The following is a 21,273-nucleotide window of genomic DNA, read 5'->3' on the forward strand; positions in this document are numbered from 1 at the left end:
TCTTTCCCCCACCCCTCTGCATTTTTAGTGGGACTGAGCAGGAAGCTGATGTCCCCCCTGACCCCACCCCCTTTGCAAGGAAGCGTAGATGCTCTGATTCCCCTGCCAGAGTAGTGTCAGATGGGTCTAGTCATGAGCTAAGCATCTGCTCCCACCTGGCAGCAATGAGACTTATGGTGATAGAAGGTGCAGCTATTCACAATCAATGCCCCCATCCATCATCCAGCTGGTATCAGTGGGACCCAGAGAGAAGAGTCTCCCCACCTGGCATCAATTAGGCAGAATGAGGGGGTGGTGGAAGGGCTAGTTGGCACTCTGCTTCTCTTCTTCCCCTCCCTTGGTGTCAGCAGGACCCAGTGGGAAGCTCAGCTCCTGCCTCCACCCTGCAGCAACAAAGCGGCATGAGTCAGCCCTCGGCTTTCCCATCCCTGGTGTCAGTAGGGCACTGGGAAGCTGAGCTTAATATCTGCATTCAGCAGCAACAAGAGGGTAGAGTTGGTGTCCAATTTCCAGGCATGCTGGGGGGAGCTGAGCATATACACCCATCTGGCCTCTTGCTATAACAGCTGCCAAAACAAACAAACAAACAACCCCCCTGCACAAAAACCAAAAAGCCACACACACACAAACCAAAAGAAATAAAAGATTAAATAGAATCCAGAGTCTTATAATATACAAAATGTCCAGGATACAAAAAAACCCCCAAAACAAAAAACAACTCATCATACCGGGAACCAGAAAAATCACAACTTGAATGAGAAAGATAATCAACAGATGTCAACACTGAGATGAATCAAATGTTGGAGTAATCTGACAAGGATTTAAAGCAGCCATCACAAAAATGATTCAATAAGCAATTATGAATTCTCTGGAAACAAATGAAAAACATCTCAGCAAAGAAATATAAGTTATAAAAAAGAACCAAATGGAAATTATAGTACTAAAATATACAATGACAAAAATAAAAAACTCTGTGAATGGCTTGACAGTAGAGTGAAGATGATAGAAGATAGAATCAGTGAACTTGAGGATGGATCAACAGATTTACCCAATCTGAACAACAGAGAGAAAATAGACTGAAACAAACAAACAAATAAACAGAGTTTCAGAGACCAGAGGGACAATAGCAAAAGAACTAACAATGATATCATTAGAGTCTCAGAAGGAGAGGAGAGAGAGTGGGACTAAAAATGTATTTCAAGAAATAATGGCTAAAACCTCCCCAATTTAAAGAAACATGTACACCTACAGATTCAAGAGCTGAGCAAATCCCAAATAGGATAAACTCAGAGAAACTGATGCCAAGTCATTATAATTAAATGTTCAAAAACTAAAGACAATGAAAAAGTCTTGAAAGCATCCAGAAAGAAACTACCTGTTACTTATAAGTTACATTAGTTTGAATGACAGTGGATATCTCTTTTGAAACTGTGGAGGCTCAGGTTAAGTGGTACAACAGTTTTTCAGGTACAGAAAGAAAAGAACTGTCAACCATGAATTCTATATCTGGTGAAAATATCCTTCAAGAATTAGGGGAAAGTAAAGACATTTTCAGATGAAGAAAAGCTAAGAGAATTTATTGCTAGAAAATGTATCCTTAGAGAATGGATTAAAAGAAATTGTCTAAACAGAAAGAAAATGGTAGCAGAAGGAGGCTTGGAAATTCAAAAAGGAATGAAGACTATCAGAATGGATAGGAGTAAATAGAATATGCAATCCTTTCTCTCATGAGATTTCTTACATATTTTGTGGTAGAGGCAAAATTTAAAAACCATCTACTGTGGTATTCAATATCTCTAAGGGGAGTGTTTAAGTCTATGATACTTAAAAAGTGTGAAGGGTAAAGGGATCTCAATGGAAGTAAGGTGTTAACACTTAACTCTTAGTGGTAAAACATCAATACCAGTAGAGTACAATAAGTTATGTACATATCTCATAATACTTAGAGCAAACACCAATAAAACTATGATAGACTCAAAACACTAAAAAAATCAACATGGAATCCTAAAAAAATGTTCAGGTAATGCACAGGAAGGTAGAAAGATAAAGAGGAATAGGAAACAAAGAAACCAAACAGAAAATTAAAAATAACATCATAGCCCTAAGCCCTAACATAGCACTAATTAAATGTAAATGGGCTAAATACACTAATTAAAAGGCAGAGATTGGCAGAGTAGACCAAAACCAAAATAAAATAAACAATTACCCCAAGAACACATGATCCAACAATATGCTATGTACAAGTAACTCACTTCAAATACAACAACATAGATGGGGTGAAATTACAAGAATGGAAAAAGATACACCATGAAAATGTTGATTAAAGAAGTAGGGGCAGGTGATGGTATATGGTGGTTGGAACTGGCTGTGTGGCCTGTAGGCTGCAGGGCAGCCCTTGTTCCAAGGCCATGCACTGTTCATCACCAATAATTTGGGCTGTGGCACTCTCATGGAGGCCGGGGACAATACCTACCAGTCCTGGGAGATTTGTGCCTGGCCTTGACAGAAGTTTGACCCAAGGTGCTCATCAAGCACATTTGTGGTGGCCTACAGCATGGGCCCCTTCATACAATGCTGATACCTTTGCCTGGACTACCTGCTCCCTGTGTCCAACAGCTGTGGCCTCCTAAACATCCTCAGGAAGGTCCTTGTCAACCAGTTGATGGTTTTCCCTGTGCTGGGTCTCTGGTACTTCTTGGAGGGCTGGATGCTGGCTGAGAGCTGCCAGGAGCTGTGGGACAAGTTCTGGGAATTCTTCAAGGCTGACTGGTTTGTGAGGCCAGCTGAGCAGCTGGTGAATTTCTATTCATGGCTCCTACCTACCCCCAGTTCTGAGTCACCTACACCAACAGCCTGATACTGGGCTGGGACAGGTACCTCTCCTACCTGAAGTACCAGATCCTAGGCCTTGTGATGCCCCCAGGCTTTGTGGTCCTGTGTACCATGCAGACTGAACTGCCTCACCCCTCAACACGATGTCAGACAGGGCAAGGCTAACCCCCTCAGCTGACTATCCTCCTGGGCGGGAAGGGGAATGGGCTCTCATGGCAGGCCAGGCCAGGGTCCTGGGCTGAATCCTAGCCAAACCCAACTTCTGAGCATCTAGCTGAGCTGCCCCTTTGAAACCCTCTGCCTGGCCTCAGTTTCCTTACCTGGAACAAAACCATGAAGATGGACAGGCATCACCCAGCCCTTCTCACCAGGAGCCTCAGTGACTGGTGACTGAGATGTCACATCCTCAGCACTGGGTCCCAGCCAGTCAGCCAGTTCCAACCCCCAAGTCTTCAACACTGCTGTGGGCAGGGCTCTGGTCTGAGGAGCTGCACTGAGCTCCCTCAAGCCCTGGGACTAGGGTAGGAACATCATCCATCCCCCAAAAGCAGTGTCCAGCCTGGAATTGGTTCCCAGAATCTGGAACCTTAGGCAGGGTTTCATCTTTCTCTGGTCTGGACTATAGAGATTCCATTAAATTCTCTTGGTAATTAAAAAAAGAAACCCAGGAGTGGTCATATTAATATCAGATAATGTAGAATTCAGAGCAAAGAAAATTACTAGACAGAGAGGAAAGAGGGACATTACATAATGTTAAAAGAATCAACTCACCAAGAAGACATAACAATCCTAAATATATATGCACCAAATAATAGAGCCTCAAAATACATGAAGCAAAAACTGATAAAATTGAAAGGAGAAACAGACAAATCCAAAATTATAGCTGGTGACTTCAAAACCACAGTTTCAGCAATTGATACCACTAATACACAGAAAATCAGCAAAAATCTAGAGCAGAGCAAACAATCAAGAGGATCTAATTGACATATACAGAATGCCCCATCCAAAACACACATTAATTTTCAAATGCCCATGGACCATTCTCCAAGATAGACTATATTCTGTGTCATAAATAACAATAACCAAAATAAAAAAGTCAATGTATGTGTTCAATAGCTGAATGGAGGAGACAAAAGAGTCAGTCAGCTTGGAGACAGGGCAGTAGAAATCACCCAATCTGAATAACAAAGAAAAAATATATTTGGAGGAAGAAAAACCAGAGCCTCAAGGATCTATGGAACTATAACTAAAGATCTATCATTTGCATCATTAGAATCCCAGAGGAGAAGAGAAGTGTGGGTGGTGATCTGAAAGAGTAGTCAAAGAAATAATGGCTGAAAAATTCCAAAATTTGGCAAAAGACATAAACCTAGACATTCAAGAAGCTGAACGAATCTCAAATAAGAAAAACCAAAGAAATCCACACCAAGACACATTATAGTCAAACTTCTAAAAATTGAACAAAATGTCTTGAAAGCAGAGAGAGAGAACTGATACCTTATCAATAGGGATAAATATTAGAATGACAGTTTATTTTTCTTCAGGAACTGCAGAGGCTAGGAATAAGTGGAAAATATATTCAAGTGCTGAAATTAAAGAACTGTCAACCTAGAATCCTATATTCAGTGAAAACATCCTTCATAAATGAAGAGGAAGCCATGACATTCTCAAATGAAGGGAGACTAAGATAGTTTGTTGCCAGCAGTCCTACCCTAAAAGAATGGTTAAAAAATTCTCTAAGTGGAAAGGAAACAATAAACGAAGGAATCTTGGAATACCAAGAAGAAGAAAGAACACAGTAAGCAAAAATATGGGTAAATACAATAGACTTTTCCTCTTAAGTTTTCTAAATTGTTTTTGATGGTTGAAACGAGAATTATAACCCTATTTGAAATGGTTCAAAATTCATATGGAAGAAATAGTTAAGACATTTATGTTTTAAATGGGGGAGGGTAAAGGGAGGTAAGTTTTCTATATTTACTCAAACTGGTAAAATCATGCCACCAGGAGACTGTAATAAGTGATGTAGATATAATGTAACACCTAGAACAAACACTAAAGAAGCTATAAAAAGAGATATAGACTAAAAACACCATAGATAAATCAAAACTGAAGGCTAAAAATTGTTCAGGAAATGCACAGGAAAGCAGGAGACAGAAACAGGGAATATTGGTCTGTAGTTTTCTTTTTGTGTTTTATCTTTGTTTTTGGTATCAGGGTAGTGAAATGGCTGGTTGAAAATAACACAAGTTTCTTCAACTGAAAAAGTGAAGGAATAACAGGACCTACTTCAGAGGGATGACTCTGGGGCTTAAGGTAATGCATGTAAAACAAATGCATTAATGCTCAGCACATGTAGTATATAATTCAACTTCAATGAATGATCACTCTAGTTTTTCCTTAATAATGCAGTCTTATTTCCCAGTTCAAGATCACCCTGGACTACAGTCTGAATCTACCCAATTTTTGTAGTTTTAAAATTTATGTTCCCAAATTGATCTGAAACAGCTATACATTTGATGCAATGTATACACATAGATAGAAATTAGGATGATGGGGGAAATGAAATCCTATTAGTTAAATAAATTATGTCATCAGGTCTCCATTCCTGTGAGTCTCTGTCATGGAGGCCTCACATTGCTGCAGGCCCTTTCTTCTAGGTGGTCCCACAGCTGGGACCATGCTTACACCCTGCTGTCTCCAAGTCCATAGAAAGTCCCAGAATTCAGCCTCATTGGCTCAGGTTGGGTCATGTGCTCATTTCTGAACCAATAACTGTGGCCAGGCAGATACAGGACTCTGGTTGGCCAGGTTGATATGAGGGTGGAGTGATTTCTGCAGGACCCCCAAGGACTTAGAGGGCTGCCCAGAGGTTTCTCAAGGAAGATTAGGAAGCTGATATCAAAGGCAAGGCCTGGATGCTGCATGGGCAGAATCATGTTCAGAGTCAGAGTTGAGCCTTATATTTCTTTTCTCGGGCTGCCATAACAAGGTGGACTGGGTGGCTTAAACATCAGAAGTTCATTGTCTCACAGTTCCAAGAGGCTAGAAGTCCCCGATCGAGGTGTCAGCAAGGTTGGTTCCTTCAAGGGCTGTGAGGAAGCGTCTGTCCCTCGCCTCTCTCCTCTCTTGTGGGGGGTTTGCTGGCGTGTGAAGAAACATCAGCCTGGTCTCTGCTTTCATCTTTACACGTCCTTCTCGCTGCGCGCATGTCTGTGTCTAAATTTCTTGTTTTTTATTAGGAACTTAGTGATGTTGAACTAGGGCCCCACCCTAATGACCACATTTTAACTTGTTACCTGTGTAAATTCCCTATCTCCAAATGAGGTCACATTCTGAGTTACTTGGGGTTAGGACTTCAACATATGAATTCTTGGAGGACAGTTCAACACGTGAATTTTTTTTTTTTAGCTGTGCCCTGCGGCATGTGGGATCTTAGTTCCCTGACCACGGATCGAACCCGCACCCCCTGAGGTGGACACGAGGAGTCTCAACCACTGAATCACCAGGGAAGTCCCACAACACATGAATTTTTTCAACCCACAACAGGTATGGGGGCTGCCATGCAAGATTCTCTTCCCTGGGCCAGTGCACCCGTGCTCTAGTGGAGGTGAGTATTAATCTCAGCTGAAGGGAGCTGACTTCCAACTCACCCTGAAAGGGCTGAGGTTACATTCTCCCCAGTTGGTGACCTCCAATTAATGACCAGTGGACACAGGTACAAAAGGCCCAGCTCACTGCTGGAGGGGCACCACGCTCCAGGGCTCCCCGTGGGCTCAGGCTGGGACCAGACCCGAGCTGAGCCCTCAGCCTTGCCTGGCTTCTCTCCTTCCTCCCCTGTTTCCCTCGCCCCCCTCCTGAGAGCCCCCTCCACGAGCCACTTGCCCACAGGTTCCCATCCTACTCTGCTTCTAGGAACCCAGCCTACACTGGATCCCTGACTGGCACAGCCTCGCCTACACGGCAACCCTCCTGAGGAAAACATTCTTCCCTGAGAGGGGATGAGTGTAAAAGGACCATCTTGTCAGACTCGGAGAAAGAGAGGGGCGGGCACCTTGAGGTCTTTTTAACCCAAACTCCTGCTGCGAACTCATCCCAATTCTCCCCACATCTGCTCCAGGGCCTCATTCCATCCACCCGCTCCACGTAATTCCCACGTTCTCTCCAATCCAGGTTTGATCAACAGAAGGTTATAAACAAGTCCCAGAAAAAAGGAAAATCAGCATCTCCTCAGGGCAGCCACTGTCTACTGGCAAGTTGTTCTCTAGTCAATATTTCTGTTTTCTTGATTTTTATATAGATAAAGAATTAAGCTAATTAATATACACTTCTTTCCTTCCTCAAGTCTTGGGAACAGCTTTGCCCCAAAGTGAATTGGTTATCAGATTTCAATGAAGGGTCTACCTTTGCAATTACAGTTCATTAGTAGATTTACAAGGGAGGGAAGATGGTTAACTCCCGCTCAGAGGATGGCTTTGAACTTCTCCTTTTTCAGTTGCGTGGGTATATCCTGGCTCAAAGGTCTGCGAAAAATGGGATGAAAATTCCAACACCTCATCTGTCCCAGTTGCAAATATAATTATGTGGGAGAAGACAGACATGGGGAGGGGACTTCTGTGCTAGGAGGAGATGCCTCACCCTCTTCAGAGCTGCCTCGTGGCTGGGAGGCTTGGTCACTGGAGCCTGACTGGCATCAGGTATGCTGGCCTGGGGAAGGGCTGCTCTGCTTACGGGGATGCAATCTCTGGGGATTTGGGTCCGGGCAGCCTTGGTCCTCTACTGAGCTACCATTTCTTGGGTACCTACTGTATGCCGGAAGCTTTCCATGGGTTTTCTAACTTGACAGTGATCATTTTACAGACCCATTTTACAGACGGGTGTGTGCAGAGCACTGGGCTACGAGTGAGGAGCAGGGAGGATTTTGGAGGTGTTAAATGGAGACTCGGAGATGTGCAGGATTTGCTCAAGGCACTTGAGCTGGAAATGGAATTGGAAGCCAGGCCCATTACCTCCAAATTCCCTGCTATTTTCACTCCCTCTTTGCCTCCATCTGGCAGATCTTCAAGTGGGTGGGGGCTCTGGAACCTGCATTCCAAGGAGACCCTGCTTCTGTCCAGGCCTGGGTGGGAGACTGGCTCTGGCCTCTGGCACACGAGATGCTGGATGAGTCCCTCCCCTTCTCTGAGGCTCCCCGTCCCTCTGTGAGGGGGGGATTGGTGCTTCCTGCGTCCTCGTCTGCTTCTACCAAGGGCTTGCTGAGATGCTGCTGTGGAACGTGCCTTGGCCCGTGCTCAGCACACAGTAGGCATTTTTTCATTGTGACCCTCCCCGAAACTCCAGTGCCAGCATCAGCCCTTTCTAGCTGCCCCACTGGGAGAACATGACTGCAGATAAATTCATGCCCAGTTTGACCTCAACCCTGCTTCCCAGATGGGTCCAACCCTGCCCTGTACCCACACCCAGCACCCAGCTGGGACTTGAACTCAGGCCTGTCTGCCCCACGTGGCCCCTGATGCTTCTCTTTCCCAGTGGAAAACTTTCCTTCCCCCACAAACTCTTTGGGGCAGTTGAATTGGGGTCCCCGCCCCCGCCGGTGCTACATCTGGACTTCCTTTAGCTTGACCACATCCCCTCTCGTAGGCCCAGGGCAGACACCCCATCTCAGCACACTTTTCCCATCCCTGTAGCCCCAACTCCAGCCTGGAAGCTCTTCTGCCCGTTCCCCACCCCACCACGTTTCCTGCAGCTGGTTGGGGATGTGGCTGCCTTTCTGGAAGGCTCTGTTCCCTTTTCTTGCTGTCAGATTTTCCTTTGTAGTTTCCTGTCTTCATTTCTGGCAGGACCCTTTGCACAGGAACAGAAGGCACCTCCGGGCTTCTCTCCCTGAGGTGGTGCAGAGCGGGGAATTCTGATCCTTGGTGCCTGGGGCTTCCTTTGGGAGGAAGGAGGGGTGTGATGAGCATCCTGCATGCATCTTATTTTAAAGGGCCGCTAAGGCCATCACGGCCTTTTGGTCCCTTCCCCCGGGGCCCTCCCTCATGGGGCCTGTGGTCAGTGGACCCCGTCCAGCTGCCACGGTGTTTCCCTTTCCAAGACCCAGCCTGGGGCGGCAGATGAGGGTGGGGCCTCCCCAGGAGAAAGAAACGGCCGCTGCCCTGGGCCGGGCTGGGCTGGGAGAGGCCAGGCCACATCCACTGCCCAGATGCCACCTTCTCCCCCTCCTCCCGGACTCTCCAGCAGCGGTCCCGAGGCCTCCTAGGGAGTGGGGGTCTGAGAGTGACTGCGGGTGCTGCATGGACAAACATTAGTATTTTATATTTTACCAGTCATGTATTTATTTTAATGGGTATCAGAAAAAATACTCACACGCGATTAATGCATTAAACCCTTGATTTCATGGACGTTATTGCTCAGGCTGAGGCAAATTGGAAAAGGGAGGTCATTTCAAGTCAATTTAAAGGGAATGATTGAATCAAAATCGATATCGGGCAGGTGGAGGGTGGAGGCGGCGAATACACGGGAGGGTCAGAGAAGCTACTGGAGCTCGGGAGGCACTGAGGAGGCCCACGAGCCTGAGCGAGATCCCTGGGGTCCAGCCTGGCTCTGCCGGTGGTGGGACGGGGGACCTTGGGCAGCTCACTGCACCTCGTGAGCCTCCGTTTCCTCCTCTGTAACGTGGGATGAGCGGTAGCAAGCGGCTCGCGGGTCAGTGGCGGGGGTTGAAGCAGGTGAAGCGGGTGGAGGGCTGGCCCGGAGATGCGGCAGCAACGGATGGTGGTGTTATTATTAGTATTAGTGTCACCGTGAGCATAGGGAGCTTATTCTGGGTGAGGTGACCCGGTGGCTTTCAGCCAGGAAGAGAGCTGTCACCCAATCTTCAGCACAACCCCATGCGAGCAGCCCCAGGGGCGCCCTCCTCACATTCACAGCTCTGGGCCAGGCCGCCTCGGTAGTTCGGCCACCCACTGGGCAAGTGACGTAGCCACTTGGAGTCACCATATCCTTGATTGTAGACTGAGATCAAGAGACCCACCTCATAGGGGTGTGGCTGCGAGGAGCAACAGAAAAGGCAGGTGAAGTCCCCGGAACAGTATGGCTTCATCCTGTGTGAGATTTTGTCTTCTCATTGGGTGAAGACCTGCTGGTCATGCAGGACAGTTTGGTGCAATCTGGGGGCTTCTGAACCAGCTCTGAGTGTTAGATGTGTTGTCCTTGATATGCTCATGTATCAACCATCCATCATCCACCCAGCCTCTATCCATCCTCCATCCATGTATCCTCTATCCATCCATCCATTTATCATCCACCTCTCCAGCCATTCTCATCCATCTATCCATCCAACCATCCAGTCATCTGTCCACCGCACTCATCCTCATCCATCCATCCATCCATCCATCCAGTAAATGGTGGTGGGGGCAGCAGAGCTATGCCAGGGAGTTGGGATGTTATCCTGAGCATGGCATTGCTATGCAGGGTGTGAGCAGGGGAGGGACCCAAGCAGATTTGAGTCTGAAGGTCCCTCTGGCCTCTGCGTGGTTATGGACAGGGCTGAGGGTGGGAAGAAGCCAGTCACGTGGTGGTGGCTGCAGGCTGGAGGTGGCTACTGGCTGAACCAGCATGGAGGTCAGAGTGGCCTCAACAAGAGCAGTGTCACAGGGGCCGCATGGGGTCTGCGGTGGGCACAGGAGTGTGCGGGGGAGACAACCAGTGTGGACGACTGGTTCAGGAATTTAGGTTGTGAGGGGAAAGAGAGGGACACAGCTGGCAGGGACACGGGGTTCAGGTTTGTTTGCTGTTTGTTATAAGGAGAGAGAGACTTGAATATAACCAAATATGAATCAGGTGTGAAGGGAGGGGACTGTAGAGCTAGAGAGAAATAAATATAGATAGATAGACAGACAGACAGACAGACAGATAGACAAAGAGATTAAAGCTGCCTCTCCCTCTTCCCCTGGACAGATTGACGAGGCGGGTGGGAGGGGCCTGACAGCACGTCTGAGCCCCGGCGGAGGGAGGGGACCATCTCCATCTCCAGGAGAAGGAAAGGGAGGGCGGTGTGGGTGCCGGGGGCTTTGTATGTTTGGTGTCAGGAAATCTAGGGAGTTTCTGTTTTGAGGCTTGGGGTTTCTCTGGGCAGAGGAGTGAGCGCACCTGCTGAGAAGGACGGGGGGAGGGGGAGGGGCTGGAACAGTCCCCTTGGTGATGAGGCCGTTGCGGGGGGGAGAACTGGGGGAGGCGTGGACTCCAGGGGTCCCTTGGACCTTGTGGGGCTGTGTGAGCTGTGCGGTTGTGGGTTGGGTCACGCGCTGGGCTCTGGGTTGAACTGACCCTGAACCACTGCTCAGCCCATCCGCCCTGCTATTTGCACCCGAGTCATCCAACCTGTGGTCCCTGTGTGCCAGGAAACCCTCTGTGAGAGGAAGGCCCTAAAGTACTGGGCCCAGGAGATGCACCAGCCTCCCAGCTGGTCTCCTCACTCCTGTCCTGCTGCTGGAAGGTGCTTTCTAATATGTGAATTTTCCTGCCACGCCCCAGCTCAAGAACCTTCAGTGGCTCCTGACTGCCTGTGGGCTCAAGTTCAACCTTCTTGGCCTGGAATTCAAGGCTTCTCTGAGTCTGGCCCCGCCTCCTTTCAGGCTGTGTCTTCTCTCTGCTCCCCCATGACACACCCACCGGGTGCTGGACCTGGGATCCAGCCGCAGTGAGCTCTTCCTCACATAAGCCAGGCTCTTCTGTTCCTCCTTTCCTCTACGCACGCCGTGCCTCTGCCCAGAATGCCCTTCCTCCTCTGCTGAGGCTGGTGGTGACTTCGCCCCTCCCTCCTGTCGTGCTCCCTTGGGACTCCACCAGACCTCTACCTATGGTCATTCTCACGGGGCTGGAAGGGCCTTCGGGCATCAGTGACAGTCTTATCCCTCATAGTGTCTCCCTCCTGCACAAAGCAGTTCTAGGTTCATGCTGTAAATCAGCAAGAGAACAACTGGATGGATGGATGGGTGGGTGGATGGGTGGATGGGTGGATGGGTGGGTGGATGGATGTGTGGATGGATGGGTGGATGGATGAGTGGATAGATGGATGGGTGGATGGGTGGATGGGTGGATGGATGGACAGATGAATGGATTCACAAAGAGTTAGGAAACAAGAGAGCTCCCTGAAAGGAGCCAGCAGGCAGCTCAGAGCCCAGCCTCAGATCTTGCCTCAGCTGATGTTTATTGACAGCCCACTGTGTCCCTGGCACACAGGTCTCATTCTAACCCTCATGCTATCCCCACAGTTAGGGTCATCACTCCCATTTTACAGATGAGAAAACTGAGGCTGAGGGAGGCCCAAGGCACACATCTAGGAAGTGAGCAGACCACGGTTTGAGCTTCAGTTTCCAGGGCCCTTCCTGTGGGCCTGATGCCTGTGCCTGATGGAGCCTGTCAATGTTGGGTATTTCATGTCTGCTTTGATTGGGGCACAAGGAAAACCACCTGCTTTGGAGCCAGACAGGCCTGGGTGGGAATTCTGGCCCTGCCACTGAATGGCTGGTGAATTGGACATGTCATATCATTGTGGACACCCAGTTTTCTCATCTGAAAAATGGAGATAATAACAGAGGCTCCCAGGGCTGTTGTGAGTGAGGATTACAGAAGACGGAGTGTGTGAAGTGCCCGTCACAGGTGAGGGGTGGGGGCTCCGAACACAATCCCCCTCCGCCCCCCTCCCCCTTCTCTCCCAGGCCAGCCCCTCCCTTAGGCCCCCAGGCCCTGGGTTCTCTCCCCTCGGCCCTGACCCCAGCTGTCTGTGTCACCCCAGCTGTCTGTGCGGTTACTGCAGCCGCCACCTCAGCCCCGTGAGGTGGGAAACAGGCCAGAGGGTAATGGGGCTGCGCAGTTCTGATCGGTCCCCTGATGCTCTGGCCTCACAGCATCTCTCCACATGGAGGCAGCCCGGTCTCTGGTCCTTGAGCCAAAGGCCTGTCCTGCCTTGGCCTGGGGTGGGTGTGGGCTCCCCTCTGTTCACATCTGACCAGAAGGGACCGGGCAGCAGCTGCCAGAGATGCTCCTGCCGTCTGGACCACAGAGAGCAGGTTGGTGGGTGCCCTCGCCTCGGGCCCCGAGGGACTCCCCCTCCCTCACGTGCAGGCCTCTGCACCCAGGCTGCGGTAGATTTAACCCCAGCCACCCGTGGTTCTCTCTTCCACAGCCAAGTCTGCTGGGCTCTGGGCTCCGGGTTCCCTCTCTGCCGCCGGTGCCCAGGACACCCACTTGCCCACTGAGGTCGGGGTGGGTGGGAGGGGGCCGCCCTGGGACGTCCTGGAGGACCGACTGTGGACCCAGCCTCCAGAATTCCGGCCCCTCCCTGCCTGTCTCCCATGTCTCCCTCCCTGGGATCCAGTTCCTTCCAGACAAGCCAGAGTGAACCCGGCAGGACAGCCGGTGCTCAGAGCCCACTGAGAGCGCCCAGGTTAAACAGTGAACATAGGACAAGAGCTCCGTGGAGCAGGTCGAGAGGACCAGGAAACTCGAACAGAACAGAAATGAGAGTGGGCTCCTGGCTTCCTGTCCCCAGCTGCTTATATGGCGGGAGATGCACCAGAAAATTCCACTCAGCAAAGGCTGTTCCTCATAATTAATGCAAGAGGAAAACAAGGACAGAACAGCAAAGGGCTCATCTGGGGCACATCCATCAATGTTTGGTCACATGGGCTCTGTCCCTGGGGCTTCAGGACCCGTGTCACCCCCTCAGCATGGGGGGACCTGAGGGGGCGAGCCAGGTGAGGAGGGGGAGTGTGGAGATGAGGGCTCCCGGGGACCCCGCATGTTAGTGCTGAGAGGAGCTCCCAGTGTCCTCCCCCTGCAGACGCTGAAACCGGGGAGTGGAGGGCTGTGGAACCTTCCTTCTCTCCCAGCCCAGGATTTTCAGATCTGTCAGCCCCTTTCATGGCATCTGCAATGCATGGGATCTTGGAATTAGAGCATCTTTCACAGACTCACAGATGCTTTCACACAGTCTTTGAATCACAGAACCTGAGCATCTGGTCCCTTTCACAGAATCCTAGAATTCTAGACTCACAGGAGCATTCGAGGACTCACGAGCCTGAGAGCTGCAGAAATAAGGAAACTCTGGCGAAGACCTGGAGCCTCACTTACCGAACCCTTGGAATCACAGAATCAATCCGGAGGAACGTGGCATTGAAATAGACACCCTGCAGTCAGAATCTTAGCACAGGAAGCCGCCTTAGTCCAGCACCCCTGGTAATGCAGGAAACACTCTCTTCACTGTCCTGTAATAACTTGAACTCTTGCAGGGATGGGGAGCTCACCACCAAACAGGGGAACCTGTCCCACTACTGGGCACATCAGGCTGCTGCTGCTGAACTTAAATCTGCTCCCACGTGACTCACCCACCCTTCTTGCCTGAGCCCCCCAGCCCCTCATGAGAAGCTGAACATGGGAAAAATGAACTGGACACAAACACGGAGGCTTAACCTAGGCAAGTACAGCTGTATCCTCTTGGGGTCTGTCTCCCTCTGGGGCAGAGTTGGGCACCAGGACATGGGAATGGGATGGGGCCACTTGGCTGTCCTCGACCCCCAGAGTGAGCAAGAGAAGAATTCAGTCTGCTCCTCTCCTTGAGGGGGGACAAGTCAGGGATAGAGGCAGACACACAGGGAACGACCATGAGGAAAGGATGCTCAGTAATGCTCCAGGAGACATGAAGGAAGGAGTGATGCCCTTCCCAGGGTCAGGAGGATGCCCAGAGCCAGGGCTGGTGGACAAGGCTGGTCTGTGGGTCGGCCGACCCGGTCAGAGTTATCCCAGCCCTGCCACTGACCACTGGGTGACTTTGAATAGGTTACTCAGTGTCTCAGAGCCTCAGTTTCTCCATCTGTAAAATGGGCTAATGCAGCCCACTCTGTGATCGGTGCCCAGGTGGCAGTGGACTCGCTGAAGGTGCTCCCCTCTCGCAGGGCCCTTGGCACATGGCAGGAGGGTAAATTTGTTAGCTCCTCCCCACCCTCTATTCGTGCCTGGGTCTTGAGGGATGAGCAGGATTTCTGCACATGAAGAAGATGTGGAATGGCCCGGGAAAGGGAACAGCCTATGCAAGGGCCTGGGAGCCACGGGCCTGTCAGGAGTACTTGGGGAGCAGCACGTGTTCTTGGAGAGTTGGGGTTTGGGGAGGGGAAGCTGCAGGCACGGTCTGGGGGCACAGGGGCCCTGGATGCCCCTGGCCCGGGGGGTGGAGTGAGGGTGCTGGGAGCCGTGGCAGGGGGAGGTGCCCGCCTGCAAAGATGCCCCACCCTCCTTTCGTCCTCAGCCTGGGGACAGAGTGCAGCTGCCTGGCCTTCTGGGACCCCAATGCACGGCAGGGACAGGAGAGTTGAACAAACTAAAACACGTCAGAAACAATCATCAGAAGAGACAAGAGCTCCCAGCCAACACCCAGCCCTAAGCACATGGAACGATTTGATGGTGAACCCAATGCCGGAACGTTGGAGCAATTTAGAAGAATCTGGCAAGGTTTTATTCTGATATAAAGAGCTGGAGTTAATTAAATTTATAAAGGAGGCCAAGTCTCTTGGCGAGCCTGGAGGCCCACGGCAGATTTGGGGAAGCAGCCCGAGGCGTGTTGTGGGAGCCGAGTGTCTGGGCTGGGATTCAGTTCTGCCCCCATGAGCTGTGTGATGTGCGGCAAGTTACCTAACTTCTCTGTGCTTCACATCTCACCCTCATGAGGTCAGGTTGAGGTTGTGATCATGATGGAGCTCCTCCATAGGACAGCAGCCAGACCAACGGAGACAGCGCGGGGAAGACCTCTGCTTCCCCCGCCCCGAGGCTTCCCTCTGTCTGCTCTCTGGGGTCCATCCAATCTTGCTCCCTCCTTCCCTCCACCATCCTTGCAGGATCTGTGTAGACGGTCAGTCAGGCACAGATTTAGTCTCCCATTTGGTCACGTGCCCCTCTTCAGAGCATTTATTCATTGGTCCCTCCAGACTGGTCCCTCCAGCCCATCTGGAGGGGTGCCCGCCGTTCCTCTGGGTTTCTGGCTGACCTGGGCCAGACCACCTGCCCTCGCTCTGCCCCAGGAAGTCCTTTCACCTCTGAGGAGGGTGTGCGAGCACCCACGTGCTCTGGGCCAGGAGAAGTTTCTGCCTCTAGGGCATTTGCAGTGAACAGAGGCTGCCGTCATCCTGTTACTCACGTCCTATGGAAAGGCACAGACACCCCAAGGATAAAGATAGACCTGGCTTCCCGTCCCCTTCGTTCCTCCTCTGACACGGAGAGAGATAGCTGGGGAGGGAGGTGGGGAGGGGGTCATGGGGCTGGTCTCAGATCAGGTGGGCTCTGCTGCCCCTGGAGGTGAAGAGGGGGATCACTTCAGAATCCGTTCTGTGACTGCGCTCTGCGCACATCCTGCAGACAAACACACAGGTTGGCTGCACTAATTAATCAATGGTTTTTTGTTTCTGTGTTTTTTTGGCCTGTACTTAAGGTTTCTGGTACCAAGATGGAACCCAAAGCCTGATGGGCGTCCGCCTAGACAGGGCTGACTTCTCTGCTCACCTTTCCCATAGCGATCCTCCCGCGTTCCCAGGGAGCAGAGAATCCGGAGAGGAGCAGGGACCCGAGAGCCAGCAGACCTGGGCTGGGCTCCCAGCCCCACTCTTAGTGCCCTGCGCCATCCTGGGCGAGTCCCTTCCTCTCAGTGTCGCGTGGCCCCCACCGTGCAGGGGGGATAACACTCCGGGCTGTGCGGGGCTCGGGGCCCAAGGAAGCAGGCGCTCAACAGCCAGAGCTCACGGTATTGCTGTAGCAGCCGCCCAGCTCGGAGCTCCCACATCGCGCATTTCTGAGGCTTCGGGGAGAAAAGTGCCTTCTCTCTGGGTTTGCAGCCCTGGAAGAGCGCGTGCTCCTTGGAAGGAGGGCTGCGATTTCCCTAACGAATGGCACCTGTTCCCTGATCGAGTCCTGGCCTCCTCTTCCTGTCCTGTATCCTGCGCTTTATGTGTGACCTTTGCCAAATGCAGCCATTGCTTTTGTGGGCGGGGCGGGGGGGGGCGGATAAAAAGTTGAAATTTAAACAGCCTGGGAGATTTATTCTGTATAATGGATGTAAAGTGTGAAGACACTACACAAATTATGTTCGGAGCAGCAGGGCTGAGGTGGGCTGGAAGCTGGGCTGGGGCCTGGGAGGGAGGGGCGGGGCTGGGGGTGTTCGAAGGCTGCTGGATAAAGGATTCATTCGGAAGCTCTGAATTGGATGCAACTTACAGTTTGCTGCCTTTGCAGGAGATGGGGGTGGGGCCTACTGTGTGTGGGGCGGGGCACATGCTGAACCCCATTAGCCCTCACACTGTCCACTGGGGGCACTGCTGCTCCCACTTTTCTGCAGGGGAGTCTGGGCTCTGAGGGGTGAGCTGACTGGTCCCAGGTCACTCGGCTCACCAGTGGCAGCAGGGGATGTGAGCCCAGGCCTGGATGACCCTGGGTTCCCAGGAGGGACACGGTGACGTGTGCGTTGGGGGAACTGGGACCCAGACATCAGTGGTCAGTTGTCACTGGCGCATGTTCCATTCTGCTGAGTGTCGAGCATTTCCTGTGATGCCCGGGCTCTGAGGAGGGTCCGAGAGAGGCAGGTCCTGGGCCCCTGGGAACGTGAACTTCATTGGGGGCCAACCTCCAAACAAGCAGCTGGAGAGAGAGGCTCAGGGGTTTCTTGGGGAACCCCAGGCCTCCCTGAAGAGCCGGCTCTGGGGACCACAGAGCACTGGCCACATACGGACTGGGAAGGGCGTTGGGGGAGGGGCGCCGCAGGGCACAGCTGGAAGGCAGGAATCCAGGGGCAGATGTGTTCACTGAGCAAACCTTCATCGACCCAGCCAGGCCCCGCTTTCTCAGGTTCTGGGGACAGAGGGAGGACTCAGGATGACTCTCGCTTGAGTCGCTCACCACCTAGTTGGGGAGACAACCTGGGACACCGTTAATCACCCAAAGTGGAGAGGTGGGAATGCCACTGCTTCTTGGCTGTGTGACCTCAGGCAAGTCGCACACCTCTCTGAGCTCAGTTTCCTCATCTGTACAGCAGCGATAATAATGATCCTGCCTCACAGGGTGGGGGTGAGGATTAAGCGAGATGACACAGGTGACGGGTGAGCACATGTTATGGGCTCAGGACATGTTCTCTACAAGCTGTTCTGGGGCACAGCTGAAGGAGTGATTAGTCTGCCTGGAAGAGGCTTCACCACAGAGGTGAATTCTGGGCTTTGAAGGATGAATAAGAGTTCCTCAGAGGGAGGAGGGGAAAGGAGGGCGGATCTAGCAGAAGCAAAGCCCTGGCAGGGTGGGAGTGGAGTTAGGGTGTTGGGCAAACACTGAAGACCCGCTTTGCCTGGAGTTTCCTGGGAGGGAGAGATGCGAGGGATGGCGGGTGGTGAGGCTGCCAAGAAGGGAGGCATGGTGGCCTGAGGCAGCCGACAGCGGGAGCCACAGCAGGTCCTAGAGCAGCCATGCAGGTGATGTGGAGGATGGTGGTTCTGCTTGGTGACCCCTGATGTCAGGCAGGGGGAGGGGTGGAGTGGGAACAGAGTTTGTGCTTCAGGGCTCAAGAGGGAACACCTGAACTGTAGTCCTGGCGCCCAGTGCTCTGGGGAGGGTGGGAGGCCAGGGCCCAGCACACACTAGGGCTCATCGAGGTGAACTTTCTTCCCTTGTCCAAGCCCCTCACTTCACTGATGAGGAAACTGAGACTCAGAGAGGTCAAGTGACCCCCCCCCCAACCCCTGACACACAGCAGGCCTTGCTCTGGGACCCCAGGTGCTGTCTTTGCTTTGGGGAGGGGGAAAGACAGAGGAGAAGGAGGGGCAGCCCAGGGAAGGGGGCGCGGGTCTGGGGGGGCCTTTGTCAACAGGACAGTGAATTTAAGGTGCTTCCTCCCCAGGGAGGGAATGAAAGCGGCTCAGCAAGGGAAGCCTGTGGACTAATTGTCCCCTCTTCCTCCTCCTGGCAGGATTAACCCCTGCTCACCCTCAGGCCCCAGAGCAGATAGTCCCTCCTCAGGGAGCCCCCTGACACCCCAGGCTGGTTAGGGTTTCCCTCTGCTGCCACACCACCTGTGCTTCCCCATCAGATCCCACTGCATCCTCATCGTCTGTCTCCCACGGGACTGGGGGACCAGCGGGGAGTGATGTATTTCTGTCTCCTTGGTTGGCACCAGGCCTGCCTCCATCAGCGCCTGGTTCTGCGCCTCACTAGTTGTGAGACCTTAGATGAGTCTGCTGACCACTCAAAACTTCAGTGTCCTCATCTGTAAAGGGGGTGAACTCACATCCCCCAGGATGGCTGTGGTATGAAACGAGCCGCGTGCGGAAAGCACGGTGCCGGGTGCACACAGCAGTGCACGCTCCCCAGACACCAGCCCCCTCCCTCCCTCCCCCCTCACTTCTTTCCAGTCTCACCTCGGCCTCTGATGGGACCCAGGGCTCCTCTCCCCTGCACGGCTCCCCACCGCCTACCTCCTCCCTACCTTCAGGGCAAAGGTAATTAGAAACTTCCTCCAGGACTCACATTTCCTAAAATCCCGTGCTTAATTAGCACATCCCACTAGCTGAAAAGTTATATAACAGAAACCCAGCCACTCTGCCCAGGCGAAGTGCATTGGTGCCTGGCTTCTTACTGAAGGACTGTCTACATAATTTGTGGACCCAGTGAAAAATGAATGTTTGGGGCCCTTGTTCAGAAACCTGGAAAAAATGCCATTAAGCATTGGAAAATATAAAGCTTTTTCCTTTCTGCTGCAGTTTTTCTCTCTCTTGTCATGGTGTTTTTTTAATTTCCTAGTTAGTGTTGTTCTAAGTAAGGAAAAATTAGAATTTATTAGTGTGAACTTTACGGTTCATCTTTATTTTGTGCAATGCCAGTTTTGAATGCAAATAGAAGAGCATTTCATTCGTAGAGGGAATCACTGAAATGACACAATTTGTATTTCAAAGCTCATTCCTGAGTGTGTATTTCATTCTTCCCAGAAGAGTGGAAACTACATAAAACCAGCTCCACAGCTTTTATTTCACTTCTTGGTATGCGTCCATGCTACCAACAGTCTCTACCTTTGGCTCACTGGTGAGGACGGAAAGGCTGAAAGGAAAGGAACCAAGAGTTGTTTTATCTTTTCCTCACCTCCCGTCATAATTTTCAGTGGTTGGTTAGTGCAGGGACGTAGCACAAGTAAGAAAGAAAGGTTCTCTGACCATTTATGTTTCTTAGAATACCACCGAGTTCTTTCTGCGCTTGTAGAATGTCCTGGTTCAAATGAGAAGCCTGGCCTTTCGGGGCTGTCAGGACCCCCGTACTCAGCCGTAGACGTAACACTCTTGCCTTGTACTCACAGTGCGTCTTGCTGAGCTGCCCCACACAGGCGTCCCTGGAATTCTGAACTCATGGGGGCATCATGGACACTATACGTGAACAGGCGGCAAAAAACAGAGGACACACGCATTGCATGTACCCTCTGCTCACACGTATGTACTCCACCATCCTGTCAACTTCACTTACAAAACACAAGCTAAAGTTATGACGAATTTCAAGATAGTGGCAGCAGAGAATTTAACCAAACATGCTGGGTGCTGGGTGTCTGTGTGCACCTGACGGTCTCCCCGACGGTGTTATTAAAAATATTTCTGTTCTTCAGTCCCCAGCCCCGTCCCTGAATCTGAGTCTGTTTTACTGAGATTTTTTTTGCCTGGAATCCAGGGAGTGAATAGCTCTATGTTCTAGCCAGTGGTTATGCAGCTATTAAATATCAAAGCAAGAATTCAGACCCATCAACGGATGTGTTCATGTGACATTCTTATTGATTGAGGTCCTAGTTTGTTGGACCCTCTAATTCCCCAGATTTGGTAAAACCCAATGTTACCTAAGGGCATGGAAGGGACCAGTCACACAGATGGGCACAGACGCTGGTCCCCGTCACCTCAGTGCTGGGCCACCCCCGGCTTCCTATACTGCCACGATTTCACTGCAGCCCTAACAGGGTGGGAGGAAGGGGGCATTAACCCACTTGACAGAGGAAGAAACTGAGGCTCAGAGATAAGGCCACCAGCTAGGGAGGGGCTGATGGGCTGGGCCCTGGACTGCAGGTCAGCCCTTAGGAGACAGGGTGAACCATGAGTGGGAGATGGGGAAGACGACCCGGCCTGGAACATGCAGGCGTCTCTGCCCTCAGCTCCCACCTCCTCCACCTCTGACTGTCATATCCCCTTCAGAAACTCATCTTTTGAGCACAGTCCAGGTTCTGATGTCGTCCTGCCACTTAGTAGGGGTGTCTTCATACCCATTTGTCAGAAGTGCTTTTCCACATGGCCACAGTCACCAAGTCTCACTGACCCCATCTGCCGCCTTCTGGTGGGATCTGTCTTCTCTCCACCCCGCCCCTCCCCCACCCCGCCCCTCCCCCAC

General features: G+C 51.5%; 1 pseudogene; it reads left to right on the forward strand.

Annotated features, from left to right (window-relative positions):
* The first annotated feature begins 2,341 nt into the window (after positions 1-2,341).
* LOC103088477 (mpv17-like protein 2) overlaps positions 2,342-21,273 on the forward strand; it is a 39,059-nt pseudogene continuing 20,127 nt past the window's right edge.

This window comes from Lipotes vexillifer, unplaced genomic scaffold (genome assembly GCF_000442215.2).
Source record: "Lipotes vexillifer unplaced genomic scaffold, Lipotes_vexillifer_v1.1 scaffold699, whole genome shotgun sequence".
Lineage (NCBI taxonomy): Eukaryota > Metazoa > Chordata > Mammalia > Artiodactyla > Lipotidae > Lipotes > Lipotes vexillifer.